At 36.8% G+C, this 14,109-nt stretch overlaps 1 protein-coding gene and 1 non-coding gene across 2 annotated transcripts in view; both read right to left on the bottom strand.

The window, feature by feature from the left end:
• LOC116714270 (ETS-related transcription factor Elf-4-like) overlaps positions 1–12,849 on the bottom strand; it is a 70,885-nt gene extending 58,036 nt beyond the window's left edge. The window contains exon 1 of the mRNA XM_032554731.1: positions 12,237–12,849. The gene's annotated coding sequence lies outside the window, so the exon portion shown is untranslated. The remainder of the gene's footprint in view (positions 1–12,236) is intronic.
• A 200-nt stretch (positions 12,850–13,049) lies between these two features.
• trnae-uuc (transfer RNA glutamic acid (anticodon UUC)) lies at positions 13,050–13,121 on the bottom strand. The gene has a single exon. It is a non-coding gene; the product is annotated as a tRNA-Glu (tRNA).
• Positions 13,122–14,109: the final 988 nt, after the last annotated feature.

The following is a 14,109-nucleotide window of genomic DNA, read 5'->3' as shown; positions in this document are numbered from 1 at the left end:
GAATTTCAAGTGACAGTTCAACGTAAAGTAATGCATAAATTAAGAGGAAGCAAGGCCGGATTTAAGAGAACAAGGGCCCCAGGGCTGGAGTCAGTTTTGGTGCCCAAAACAACATAAAAGACAAAGAAGAGAAAAAAAAAAGAGTTTTACTCATGTAGATTACAGTATATTAACAGGAAGACCTAAACATCAGTAAGTTTAAAACGGCCCATGTGAGATGGTTGGTCACATTAGTATAATTATTAAATGCTAATAAAGTACACTGGAGCTTGTGGATGTAATGTGATAAAATCTGAAAAAGTTTAAGGGATATGAACAGTTTTGTAACGCATTTTAAATCAGTAATCTATGAGTGTTATTTAGTTGGTTTTTTTCTTAAATGTTTCAGAAGCTACATTAGGACTGGGCGATGAATCGATTTAAATAGATTAATCAAATTTTTGGTTGTTGAAGATTAAATGATTGATGTAACGTGCTTCTTTAGGACACCAGCCACATAAACGAGTGCGATTTGCATCACTAAATAGTAATTTATTAGTATGTGATTGATGCTTTCATTGAACAAGAAGTGGAGAAAACTGTTTTGGGGAGTTACAAACATCAATTAGAATTTATCATAGCAACGATAATCATGATAAATGGTAAACTATACAATAGATGCCTGCTAAAGATTACTGTTATTTATTCGTAAAAGTATCCCGGAAATAAGCCAAAAATTCAATGCTTCCTCTTCCTGAGACTTAGCTCTGTTTCAGACAAACTTCTGAGCTTCAAGCGGAAACATAAATTTCTTCACCATGGCAGGAGTGAGACATTTCACTTCACCTCGCTGATAGGGTAAAAATTATTGAGCGAGAAAACACTTCAATTCCAGATTATTGTAGAAGACTGGAGGTCAAACAGCTACGCATCATGCAAGCCGGTTGGGGTCACACTTTTTGTCACAACAATCTAGTTGGTTCAGCAATCCGGCAGCTGGCAGTGTGATATGGTTTATCATTCTCGGACAGTGACTGTGCTTAGTTTAGTCTTGAGCTGAGATGATTCAGTGTGCTGATGGAGCAGGACTGCAGATAGAGAGACCCAACAAGGAGCTGTGTGTGTGGGAACCGCTGGAAAAAAGACAACATTCAGCAGAGTGTGAATCATTCATTAGCACCTCTGAGCAGAGAGCGATGCAAAGATCACATGCCTGTGGCAACGTTCGGCTTACCTAGCCATGCTCACAGTAGTATGTGATATGAATAATGCACAAACATGCAAATCAATTCTAGAAGATATAGAAACATTTTCACATGTTAAAGCAAACTTTTTGTAATTTAGTGGGATTTCATGACAGAGCTGCAACATTAGACAGTGGAAGAAAAGGGTATATGGTTTTTCAAATATTTTTTATTGAAAAAACGCAAAAATATTACCAAGTATTTTAGTTTAATTCTTGTGCATATATCTTAGTACACTTGAAATAAGACAAAATAATTTGCAAGTAACTTTTCAGAAAGACATAAAAGTAAGTAATCTTTAATATTGATTTTTTTTTTTAAAGTATTAGTTTCACTGGCAGATTATTTCAAGAATTTTTTCCCATGTTAAAAGTGACGCCCTTTCTAGTTCCACTGGCCGTGTTACCTAGCAACGCCAGCCAAGCCCAGCCCGTCACCTAGCAACCCAGGTGCTATTTCCACTGGGAGATTATTTCACTAAAAACAAGGAAAAATTATCTTGTTACAAGTGAACAATCTGTCACTGAAACTAGTATTTTAAATTATTGACATAAAACAAGCTCCTTATCTTTACGAAAAGGAACTTGTAAGTTAGTTTTGTTTTATTTCAAGTTTGCTCAGATATTTGCACTAGAAACTAGGTCAAAAATACTTGGAGGCATTTTATATTTTTGCAGTGACTTATTTTTTTAAATCTGAAAAGTGTGTTATGGATTTGTGTTCAGAAATCCTTTCACTGCGATTACAGCAGAATGTTTTCTTGGTATGTATCCACAAAGTTTTAACGTCCAAAAACGGACAATTTCCAATTTTTCAAAATATTTATAGAAATATTCTAAAGTACCACCACAAAATCAATGCAGGTGATTGCAAAAAATTTACTGAAAAAAAAAATATATCACAAAAATAATCACAAAAAAAAGATAGCAGAACAGCTGGCATTTCCAGTCCACTTCAACAATTAATCACACTACTTTGTGATGGGCTCTCATAAAATCCCAATAAAATACCTGAAGGTTTGTGGTTGTAGAGAGACAAAATGTAGAAGTTTAAGTGGTATGAAGACATAAAATATACGGGGAATTTCAACAGTTTTCATTGTACACTCCAGTTTGTTGTATCAATAAACCTGAAGGCCTGTAAATATGTTTAAAAATCCACCATGCTGTAGTTTTTATAAGCAGAGATAAGATAGTATTGGGTTTACTGCTGCTCATTCCACATTCACACACATGCAGACAACATCACATTAATAATTAAAGACAAGGAGCAGGCCAAGAATCCACAACGTGAACGTCTCACCTCTGAGGGCCATTTGAGCTGCCGTCAGTCAGACGAATCGCCGTGTTACGTCATTCACCACATCGAGCTGCTTCTCATGCAGGTATAATAAACAAAGACTATTTTCAACAGGCTGTGTTTTTTTGTTGATTACGCAAAAAAAAAAAAAAAACCACAGACCACTGCAATGCTGTAGTTTCGGCTCATTATTCCTCAAACGCTATGACATCTGTAGAGTAATATACCAATATAATGTTAAATACAACTCAAAGTATTTGCCTTTTTATAAACGAGCTTTTATAAGTTTAACCACGTTTATCCAAAAACCTTTACTGAAAATCTGACTTTGCTGCACCGAAATGAGCTGTTATTTAATTTAATTAAACTCAACTAAATATAGCAAGAGATTTAAAAGCAAGTAAGGCTGGACAATATGGCTGAAAAACTTGAAAAAGTTATTGATAATTGTCAATATTTTTTTTAATTATCTGAAATACTGCCAGCTGGTGGGGTGACCTTTTCTGCTGTATCCACAGTTTTCCCTCCAAGCCATTATTTTTCATTATTCTTAGGCAGATATTAGACATAGTGGCGGAACATTCAACTGCTGCTGCGCAAGTTACCTAGCAACAGGGTAACCAAAGAGTGAGGGAGTTAGTTGATTCCACCAACCTTGTTTAGCAGCTAAAGCCTTTTCCTCTGCCTACATCTCCCAGAATGCCGTACAGTTAAAATATTCAACATTGAGAATATAAACTATCAGGTGTGTTATCTATTGATATTGATCACGTCTATGTCTATCGAAATATATTGTTATTGATTTACTGTCCAGTCATAAAAGAAAGTGATCCAAATGTGAAAACTTGATCCATAGCTTCCAATACAGCAAACATGCAAAATCATGTTTTAATTGTTGGGTTACCATCTGTGTCCTACACCAAAAAAAACGACTTTATTTGCCTGATTTTAGCTTTTTATTTTATTTTCTTGGCCTTCAAGTTCTTCTGACTCAAGAATTTTGGCCCAAATGACAACAAGTTTCAACACCCCTGCTTTAGAGGTTATGCTATTATCATTAGCCTTGATCATAATATCCTGCACTGCAAAAACACAAAATCTTATCAAGTCCTTTTGGTCTAGTTTCCAGTGCTAATACCTTATTAAGCTTGAAATAAAACAAAACTAAGTTATAAGTAACTTTTGAGCAAGATATAGGAGCTTGTTTTGAGTCAATAAATCCTTAATATTGGTGAAAAAACATTGCTCCATTGGTAGATTAGTTCACTTTTCCAATGGAACAAGTACTTTTTCATTAATAATAAGGAATTGATTACCTTAAACAGGCTCCTGTGTCTTGCTGAAAAGTTATTTCTAAGTTAGTTTTGTCTTATTTCAAGTGTACTAAAATATTTGTACTAAAATCTAGACCGAAATTATATGGTAAGATTGTGTTTTTACACGACAGTGTAGCTTCTGTGTACTTAAATAATTAACCAAGCCTGAGAACATCTCGCCCTAAAAAAGGGGGGGGGGAAGCATTTCACCAGATACAAAATAAATAAATCAGCTAAAGCTCATTATCCATTCTAAAAGCTGTCTTTGCTTGAAGTTTGTTACAATATTTGGGAGTGCAAAGCAGACAGATCGTGTGGCATCTTCAGACAAAGCTCAGTGTAAATCCGCACTGAGCTGACTCAGGAGAAGCCTTCATGATCCACTCACAACTGCCTCATTACCTCCAAGCAGACACGAAGAATAACAGGCTGAAATGCCATTATGTGCTGAAGCTGCAGACAAAGACGGCTTCTATTTTCGCGAGGAACTATTTTGTGCCTTGAAACGGCAGCGAGCTAGAACATTACAAACTCAGCCACTCCTTAATGGGATTACATGAACATCAGAGATACAGCTCAATACGCTGGCGGACCTGCTAGGACCACAGCGAGGACCATAAATATATTGCAGTAATGCGGTTAGCTGGTCTCATGATGTCAGCATGCTGAGAGGGCCAACAGCATCCTCCCTGCAAACAATGTCCCACACTGAGGCACAGCTCAGTGTGTTCACGACAAACAATCCAAGTTCTCAGCAGAAATACGTATTGCGACAGACACGTGATCAGTATCAATAAATAGTACATCTGATAAAATATTCAAAATACAATATACAGAATATTCACTGAACTCCAATCCAGAACCGCACAACATTCTGGGAGATGTAGGCAGAGAAAAAGGCTTCAGTTCCTAAACAAGGTTGTTGGAATCAACTAACTCACTCCCTCTTTGGTTACCTAGCAACTCACTCATTCTTTGGTTACCTAGCAACAACATGTTGAGTAACTTGCACAGCAGTATTTAACCATTTTGCCACAGTGCCTCCTAACTGCTTAAAATAAACAATGGTGTGGAGCGGAAACTGTGGATAAACCAGTAGAGGTCGTGTCACCAGTTTCGCAATATTTCACATATTTAAAAAAAACAAACAAACAATAATTATCGATAGACAATTACAGACATCGACTGGTATGAACTGCTTATATTGTGATAACTTGTTCAGCCATATCATCCAGTTGTACATCCAGTAGAGGATTAACAATGAGAGGTCATCTTGTTTTGAAAATGTTCACTGCAAAAACACAAAAAACATTTCTAGTGCAAATATTTTAGTACACTTCAAATAAGACAAAACAGGCATACAAGTAGCTATTCAGCAAGATAGGAGTTAATATTGATGAAAAAGTACTAGTTCTACTGGGAGATTATTTCACTTATAGGAAAATTGTCTTGTTAGAAGTAAAATAATCTGCAAGTGGAACTAATACTTTTTCATCAATGTTTATGAATAATTCACTCAAAACAAGCTCCTATAACTTGCTAAAGAGTTACTTGTAAGTTAGTTTTGTCTTATCTCAACTGCATTAAGATATTTGCACTAGAAACTAGGTCAAAATACTTGGTAAGATTTTGTGTTTTTTAAATGTTTTTGTCAATCCTTCATAAAATCACAACCTTGAACAAGTGAAACGAGTGACGCAGCACGTCGTAGTAATTATGTTTCTCAGACACATATTGCCATTTTAGAGCGCAATCAAGTAACTGTTACCTTCAGTTGTTTAAAAAATGCTATATATATTAAATATGACAACATAGATTTTACTTTGTGATTTAACATTGGGCCTCTGCCTCTTTAAAACCTCCTGCTCTTTCTGAACTCCGCCTCCAGGAAGTCAACACAACACTGCTAGTCTATTAACTCTTTAACAACGTTTTTACCAGCGTTGCACTGAGAAGTAGCTCTTATAATGAGCTCAACTGATAAGCAGTTCCACCAGGTGTTTGCCAATTGCTGCTGGCTAGTCTGAAGGAGCTGAGTGGGGGAGTCACAGGGGAGGCTCTGTGACCTGGAAGCTCTGCTGCAGCGCCGACTAGGAGCCACGGCTCAACGGTGGCATTAGGTTTTGCACGGCTGAATGGTTGCCATGGAGATTAAAGGATTTCTCAAACACATTAACGAATGAAAGCAACACAGGTATGTTTTTGATGAGGGAATAATATTATAACATGATGCAAAGCTAAAAAAGGTTGATTTTACATGATACTGTCCCTTTAAAACACTCCTTACAAATGCTTCAAAGAACTTCTGAGTTGCTTTCCCAGCCTATAAGATATTAATATTAAAGAATAAAGTCATAATATTTAGAGAATAAATCATAATATTATGAGAGTAAAATCATACAAAAATTTCTAGTAATATGAGAAAAGAAACATGAGAATACATGAATAAAGTCATTATATTTAAAGAATAAAGTAATAATTTCTTTGAGAATAAAGTTATAATATATTTCAAGCATAGGATCATAATATTTCAAGTCGTACGAGAATAAAGTTGAAATAATACAAGAAAAAAGTTGTGATAATATGAGAGGTCATAATATTTTAAGAATTAAGTTACAATATTAAGAGAATAAAGTCTAAATTTATGATGTTATTTTCATTATACTACAACTTTATTCTTGTCATTTTATATTTTTAATTTTCTTAGAGTGACCCTAATACTCCGTCATATGTTTCTTACATATATTGAGCTTCTTTTTTTTTTCTGGACTAGATTTTAAAAAAAGGAACAGAAACAAAAGAGAAATGTAAAAAAACAGCTGGTTACACTGACCTAACAGCTCATCAGACTCCTTTATAGAGATCTAAAACAGGCACGTCACGCCTACAAAGCAGAAAACAGGTACAACCTGGTGACCAATCAGAATAGAGGTCATCCTTAAAGAGACAGGACCCATTTTTAAGAGGATGAAAACGGTTCAATAAAAAAGATCAAATATCATTGTCTCCCTTTAGTGAGATGTTGCTTTGTGCTATTAGATTATTAGAACCACTTTATCTAATTTCACCATGAAGGAAAGTCACTCTGACCTCACAAAACAAACTTTACTATCACCAGTCGATTCCTACAATACCAGTCAAGTTTTCCACATTTTTTCCAGCTAAAAATAGCCTTGAGTGCTTTCACAGGATTACATCATAACAAGGTAGGATTCGTGGAGCAAAGGAGGCTCGATGACTCGTCCGTGTCACATGCTAGTGAGACAGGAAGAAGTTACAGGTGGAATTTCCCCTTCTCTCTCTCTCGCTCCTGTCCCTCTGACGTCATATTCGGTCAGAGACCGCGCGCTGCTGCCGCTGCAATCAAACATTTCCGACAAGGTGATCGTCAGATGTGAAATAAAGAAGAAGAAAAAAGCTTGGGTTCGTTTAACAGCAGCTTACGATTAGGGAACTTTGCAAACGTTTCCCCCTCCCTTCTGCTAACAGAAATAAGCCCAGAAAAGGGTAATTTTTTTACACGTAAAAAGCGGAAGTTCAATAGTTTTATTTCTCTTTTCACAAGCCGGTTCCTGCCTTTCAGCGAGTGGTTTGAGGCTTCAGCCATCTCATGACTGGCTGTTTAGTCACAGCATATGAACATTGCCATCTTGTGGTTATTCTTAAGATGCCAAATGACACTTATTTCCACATTTATGACATGGAAAATACAGATTCAAATATATGGCATGGAATCGCATCAACAAGTTATAAATTTATAAACAATTCAATTCCTTTTTAAAATACAATAAACATTCTACTGCCTAAAATGCAATAATATAGCACTTGATCATTTGCAGCTAAAATGATCAACATGTGAAAAGCTCAGTTGATCAGTGGATTTCTTTTTTATCAATAACTGGATAGCAAAAGGTGTTTAATAAGAGATTTTTACAGAATTTGAACAGGGTTAAACTAAAACTGCCATTTGAGTTCAACATATTTATAGACAAAAATGTTTTTTTAAATCTTTAATGTAAAATGTAATTTTTTTGTAAATGTTTGACTTAATTAGTGCTCTGAGAAGACTGTTTGCTTCAGTTAACGATTAATCGATTACTAAATTATTTGATGAATATTTCAATAATCCATTCATCACGAGTCATCTAATTAATCGTATCAACACTATAAGTTTCACATTTACAATTAATTAACCAAAGTAAATAAAATCACATATAAAGTGGGAGATCAGCTGATGGAGTCTAGCAATTTGATTCGGTTCTAATTTTTAGGGTGATGATTCAATTCAGAAACCGTTTACACAAATAAAACATTTATTTAAAACAGTACGTGTTTCCAAGAAGTGATTCGCACCACTGTACCGCCATCTTGGTAGGAAGGAGTACAAAGCACAGATAAACTATAGCTTCGAGACCAACAAAAAGAAAGTAGAGTACTGAAAAACTATAATCGAGTAATGTTTGTAATGTACTTATATTGTTTGTAAATTAGATAGAGCTAGTTCTAAGCTTGTGGCTGGTTTATGGTCGTCATAGCAACTCCAGTTAGTTACGGATTCCTACCAAGATGGCTGTCATCTACAAAGTTCCCAGAAGTGTGATGTCACATGACAGCTATGTATTCTATAAGGCTCCAATCTGTGTCAAATTACATCAGTTTGTATTTAAGCAAAAACAGGTTCATGCATAAAATTCTGTAACTTAAATTACCCGAATTAGGTTAGCATAGCTGTCTGACTTTTACTTTAAAAAATATCAAAGAATTATTCAAAATATAATTTTACAAAATAAATTAAGCATTTTAAATTGATTTGGAATTCACAGGATGAGATCTGTTACGATAACAAATTTTACTGGGCGATAAATTCTCCCGGAAGTTATTGCGATAAACGATAGTATTATTATTTTGAGACCATTTTCAAGTAATATAACAGAATGGCATAATAATGCAAGTACAGTCTCTCAAATATCAATAACCTTTCAATTCTACTGAACATTTAACACTGGAACTGGAAGACATTTAAATATTCAAAATACATGAAGCAACAGAAATAAATAAAATGAATTATGAAGTCTGGATAAACTGAATTTTCCTTGAGAAAAAAAGGGTCTAGTTGAGACCAAAACACCATACCGAAGACTTTTGTCATCCAGTTTTTAGTAGAAAGAGAGAAAAGAAAAAATAAATAAATAGTCATGCAAATGGAAATGACTGAGTTTGTTTTAATTTAGCATGTGATTAATTGATTTATTGCAAAAGGCCTACCAAGGACTAGGAATTGTGATTCTCTATAGAATCGATTTTTCTCTGCACCTCTATTTCAAACATTACCACACAGCAACTTGCAAAAGAAACAGCTGTAGTCTTTCCCATCTCTTACAAGGCTTCCCTGAAAGCATTTGTGGAACTGGAGTGCTGCTTTCTACATGGGATAAAAGCCCAGTTCTGCTTTTTGTGGAGTTGAATCAATATCAAGGCCCATTAAGGCGGGCGGGTACATCTTCAGCAAGAAGAGGTGTCTGATGTCTGAGGAACCCTTCGCCATGAAAAAGAGGAGAACGGCAGCTCTTCGCTGCTGCTGTCCTTGGTCATCAGAACGAGCCTGAGCAGCTCAGACTGCTGCCAAAGACAAAACGGTGCCAGGATGAGGAGGATACCAGGAACTGCTCTGGCCTCCACACACACACTCCACTGATCCGAGGCTGTTTTCCTGCAAACCGAGAGCTATCAAAGCAGAAAGGAATGGGGCGAAGGAGGGGCTGGTGTGTGGGCAGCAGTGTGGCAAGACGTTCCTAAAGCAAGGGCAAACGATTGAAACAAACAGGATGACTTCATGGTGGAGTATATTTGGAAAGCCTTCATAATTGTTTTCAGGGGACTGAAGTTTCCAATTATCCACCGGGTTCTGTCAGTGTTCCCACCATGGGAAGACTTCAGAAGGACTTGACGGAAGGGAGGGGTCGGTGGAGGGGTGGAGGGGCGGCGGGTCGGACGGCTGGTCCTCTCTCTAGTGGGACGGTAAAACTAACATTTCGTAACTCTCCTCCCTTCCCTCTGCGTCACGACTGCCTGCTCTGAAGTGAGCAACCCTGGCCAGCCAATGAAACACTGTTTGTCTGTCCCAGGATACAAGCATCTCAGCCCAAAAATGTAAACATCTGGCAAACATTTTGACTCCCCACAGATTAGGGTGGATGAACAGTATGAGAAAAGCATTGCAGACATGCATTTGTAGAAAACACATAGCATTTACTCGTAGATGTGATCTGATCACGTCTCTGAGTTTTAGTCAATATGTTCAGTCTGGAATGATCTAAAGGAAAGAGTGACACACTCTGCATCACCAGCGGCTCATCGCAGCTTTTTATTTCTTCTTTTTAAGCTAAATAAAAGCTGGACGGTCAACTTTATACTTTATATAGTAATGGAAACTTTAACTTTTCCATATTTTTTCATGTTACAACCAGAAACATAAATGTGATTTTTGTCCTAACTGAAGGCGACTCAAATCTCTTGCAAACTCTAAAAGGTTTTACACCATTTCACTCAACAAAATCCAGGTGCCCTGTATTTCCTGAAAACGAAAACATTCCCATAGCATGATTCAGCCTCTACCATGTTTTATGATGAGGGATGGTGAGCTTAGGGAGATGCACAGTCCTAATTATTCCATCAATCTGATTTTTAGAGAACTCAGGATTCTCTCTGACTTCTCTGATTAATGCCAAGTGGGTCAAAATTTGGCCCACTTATTTTCAACAAAATCAACAAATTTTATTTATAGGAATTAGAGTAAAGGTGGTTGAATATGGAGCACCTTATATCTTAAAATATTTGGAAATTAGAACACAATTACACACTACTGCGTCTCAGCTAGATTGCGATTGTAATTGCTAAGGCAGGGCAAGTTTATTTGAGCAACAATGTAAAACAAAGTGCTTAACATGATTAAAATATAAAAACAAACATTATGTTGTAGTGGTATAACACAGGAAAGTAATGAAAATTTAGAACAAAGACTAAAACTAATCATGACTCAGTTGGGAAGTCAACTGAACAAATTGGTTTTAGTCTTGATTTAAATTAACTCAGGATTTCGGCTGTTTTGCAGTTTTCTGAAAGTTTGTTTCAGATGAGAGAAACATAAAAACTCAATGCTGCTTCTCCATGTTTGATTCTGGTTCTGGGGGTCCAGCGTTCACCAGAACCAGAAGACCTGAGTGGTTTGAAAGGTTGATACAACAACAACAGATCTCTCAAGATCTTGTTGGGACATTAGTAGGAGTGCACCAATAATTGGCCCCAACTTCCTTAATTTTGGGATATCGGTGATCGGTCAACACTTAAATTTGTGTCAATCTTATCCACAGATCGTATCTACATTGGCAAAGGTCTAAAAATCAACCACTCTGTCCTTTGACTTTGCAAACGGTCATGTTTGCAGTTTACAATAGTAACTGTTTCCAAATCAGTGACTTTCTTGCTATATTTAGCAACATTTCAGACAAAAAAGTCAGCACTAGCCAAAGTCAAAATCAGCAGGTTAGGTTTATTAAAGATCGGTAATCGGCGATAGGCCAGAAAACTGCAATCGATGCATTAGTTTTTCATTCATTCCTTGAAATGTTCTTCAGGTGCTAGAAGACTGACTTTGTATTTATATTTATGTATCTCTGAATGTTCAGTTCTGAATCCATTACTACGAGGTTTCGGGTCTGATTACCAGTTTCTAGGTAACAGCAGAAGGTGTGTGCTGACTCTTAATCATTTCTCTTTAGGCCCAGAAATTCAGTGTTTGTTTAGTTGAATAAAGTTAAGGCACATAACTTTGTTTTAATGCTCCAACACTTCCAGAAACTCCTTGACTTTACACCCAACATCCCACAAAATGCTAAACATTGTACCAAAAATTATGAAAAGTTGAAGGGGAGTGAAGACTCTTGCAAGGCGGTGCCTCTGACCAGGTCAACACAACTGTATACTGCTCATAACAAAACACTCCCTTCAAATAATGAGCAACTGAGAGACAAAACAACAGCCGTATTCTTCTGTGACTTGTGACTGCTATAAGAAGTGCAGAGACTTTTCAGCGTGGTCTCAGTGTGGTCACATGCCAGCTGACTGACACAAAGGGGAGTCACTGTAATCTATGGAGTAGTGTGGGGAAAGACCTTCAGGGTGGCCTACTCCGGCTGGTTATTAATAACATCTTTTGATTTCACTTACATTAATTTAACAGCACACAGAGTTTTGTACTTGTAGCATTCACAAGTAGCAACCTTTAGACTTCACATTTTATTCCCCGCTAGATAATAAAAAATATACTAATCCAGGTCAACTTCCCAGCAAACAGTCACACCAACATGGAAGATTGTATTTAAATCTTGTTTGTACTTACCTTGGAAGAAGATGTCATCACTGAAGTACAATCCGGGCTTTCTACAGGTACTTCACATCATAAAACGTCCAAATACATAATGACTCCTTTTAGTACGACTCGGCAGGCTGTAACGGTGCAAAAGGCTACATCATCGCTCTGGCAGCCGTCAGATTTTACCCTCCCGTTGCTGCTTTCGTGTGCTTGCCTGACACAAGGTCGCGGTTTTCTCCGAGAGAGGCTGCTGATGCGTGGGGAATTCCTAGCAGTCACATTTTCCTGGGAAATAATTGGCCCGACAACAAAGTTTGGCAAAAGCCCTGCAAGTTCGCCTGTCGGCACCGAGAGGGCAGGACAGGTTCAGCGTTGAAATTAAGTTACTTTTTTTATTTTACATCATATCCCGCTTCCTTAAAAATACGGAGCAAAAAGGAGGGATTTTATGTCATTAACGGGAGATTAACATCAAACAGGCTGGACAATAAATGCGTTTTATGAAACGTTACTCACTCGCAGGTGTTCATTTGAAAACTGGTAGGCTCGAACGCGTAATTTTGCGGACGAAAGTGCCGTTTGCTTTCCTCGCCTGTACTCCGCTGACTGATAAGAACTGACACAGAGAGAAACAACTGGTAATGTACATCTTCCGGGAATGAATGTCCAATGTGGGATGAGGGTAATACACGATAATTCCTGAACGGGCGGGGTCTGTGGGGATTTTTTTTTTCCTCGGAAAATATTAACGGGTGATGTTTGAACATCATCCCACTGCTGATATGGTACGTCAGGGATAAGATTTTAAAAACAATAGTTATTTAAGAATGAAAAGGATTGTTCCCATACCGGGAGTCGAACCCGGGCCGCCTGGGTGAAAACCAGGAATCCTAACCGCTAGACCATATGGGACTTATACAGACAGACAGCAGCTAGGGTTTTTGAAAGATTACATATGTACATTTGAACTATTAAGGAAGGTTTGTTGCAAATAACAGACATGAACTTTACAAAAGAGAATGAGCAAACTTTACCACGTTTTAAAAATATTTTTAAAACAAGAATAAAAGTCTTACATCTAACCCTAAAATATTTTGTAACAAAGTCAGAATAGTTCAAATAAATTCAGCTTAATTATTCAGATTGATTTAAACATTCAGTGTGTTTCCTATATAGTTTTAGAAATAAATTAAGGTATGTTTATGTGCCTTATAACCACATTGTATTTCATTCTGATTGTCCTTTTCTATTTTGAATTGCAGATATTGTTCATTTTGTCTCATCACTAATATTAATAGTTGACAAAACATTCTTCAATGCATTTTAAACCCATTAAGATTAGTTAAACGTAAACTTTATAACTTTTATTACAAAAATTACTTTGTAAGCCACTCACAACATGGCGAATGCGCTGACGTACCGTCTAGTGGGCAACTACGATACATGGATACATAGGTCCTAGCACCATCTTGTGGTCTTTCACCGGTACTACATACAGAAACTAGAAACACTTTTCTGTTAAGACAGTTGATTAGACTGAGCACAAATTGTTTAAGTTGACAAAGACAAAATATTAACTAATACAAATGAGGACCAGATATACTGTGAAGCGATAGTAGGTCGCTGAATGCTTTTTGCTTCCCCAACAAAACGAAACATGGTAGCAAATATATGACGTAATTCATTTGGAGCAATCCAACTGAAAAGATAGGGTTCGTCGACTGATTTAAAAATCCTCTAGTCAAAACAATAATGAGTTTAGCCTAGCGTCAGAAAAATCACTATAATTCTACATATTGCAATTTATTCATACTACGCGGTTGTGATTTTGTTGCCTTATACTATTAAAATGTAATCAAAAGCAACCTCCCCTCCGTGGTGTAAATGGTATCGTCACAAA

This window comes from Xiphophorus hellerii, chromosome 23 (genome assembly GCF_003331165.1).
Source record: "Xiphophorus hellerii strain 12219 chromosome 23, Xiphophorus_hellerii-4.1, whole genome shotgun sequence".
In the NCBI taxonomy this organism is placed as follows: domain Eukaryota; kingdom Metazoa; phylum Chordata; class Actinopteri; order Cyprinodontiformes; family Poeciliidae; genus Xiphophorus; species Xiphophorus hellerii.
Note: the sequence above shows the minus strand (reverse complement) of the source record. Positions and strands in the feature narration are given on the sequence as shown.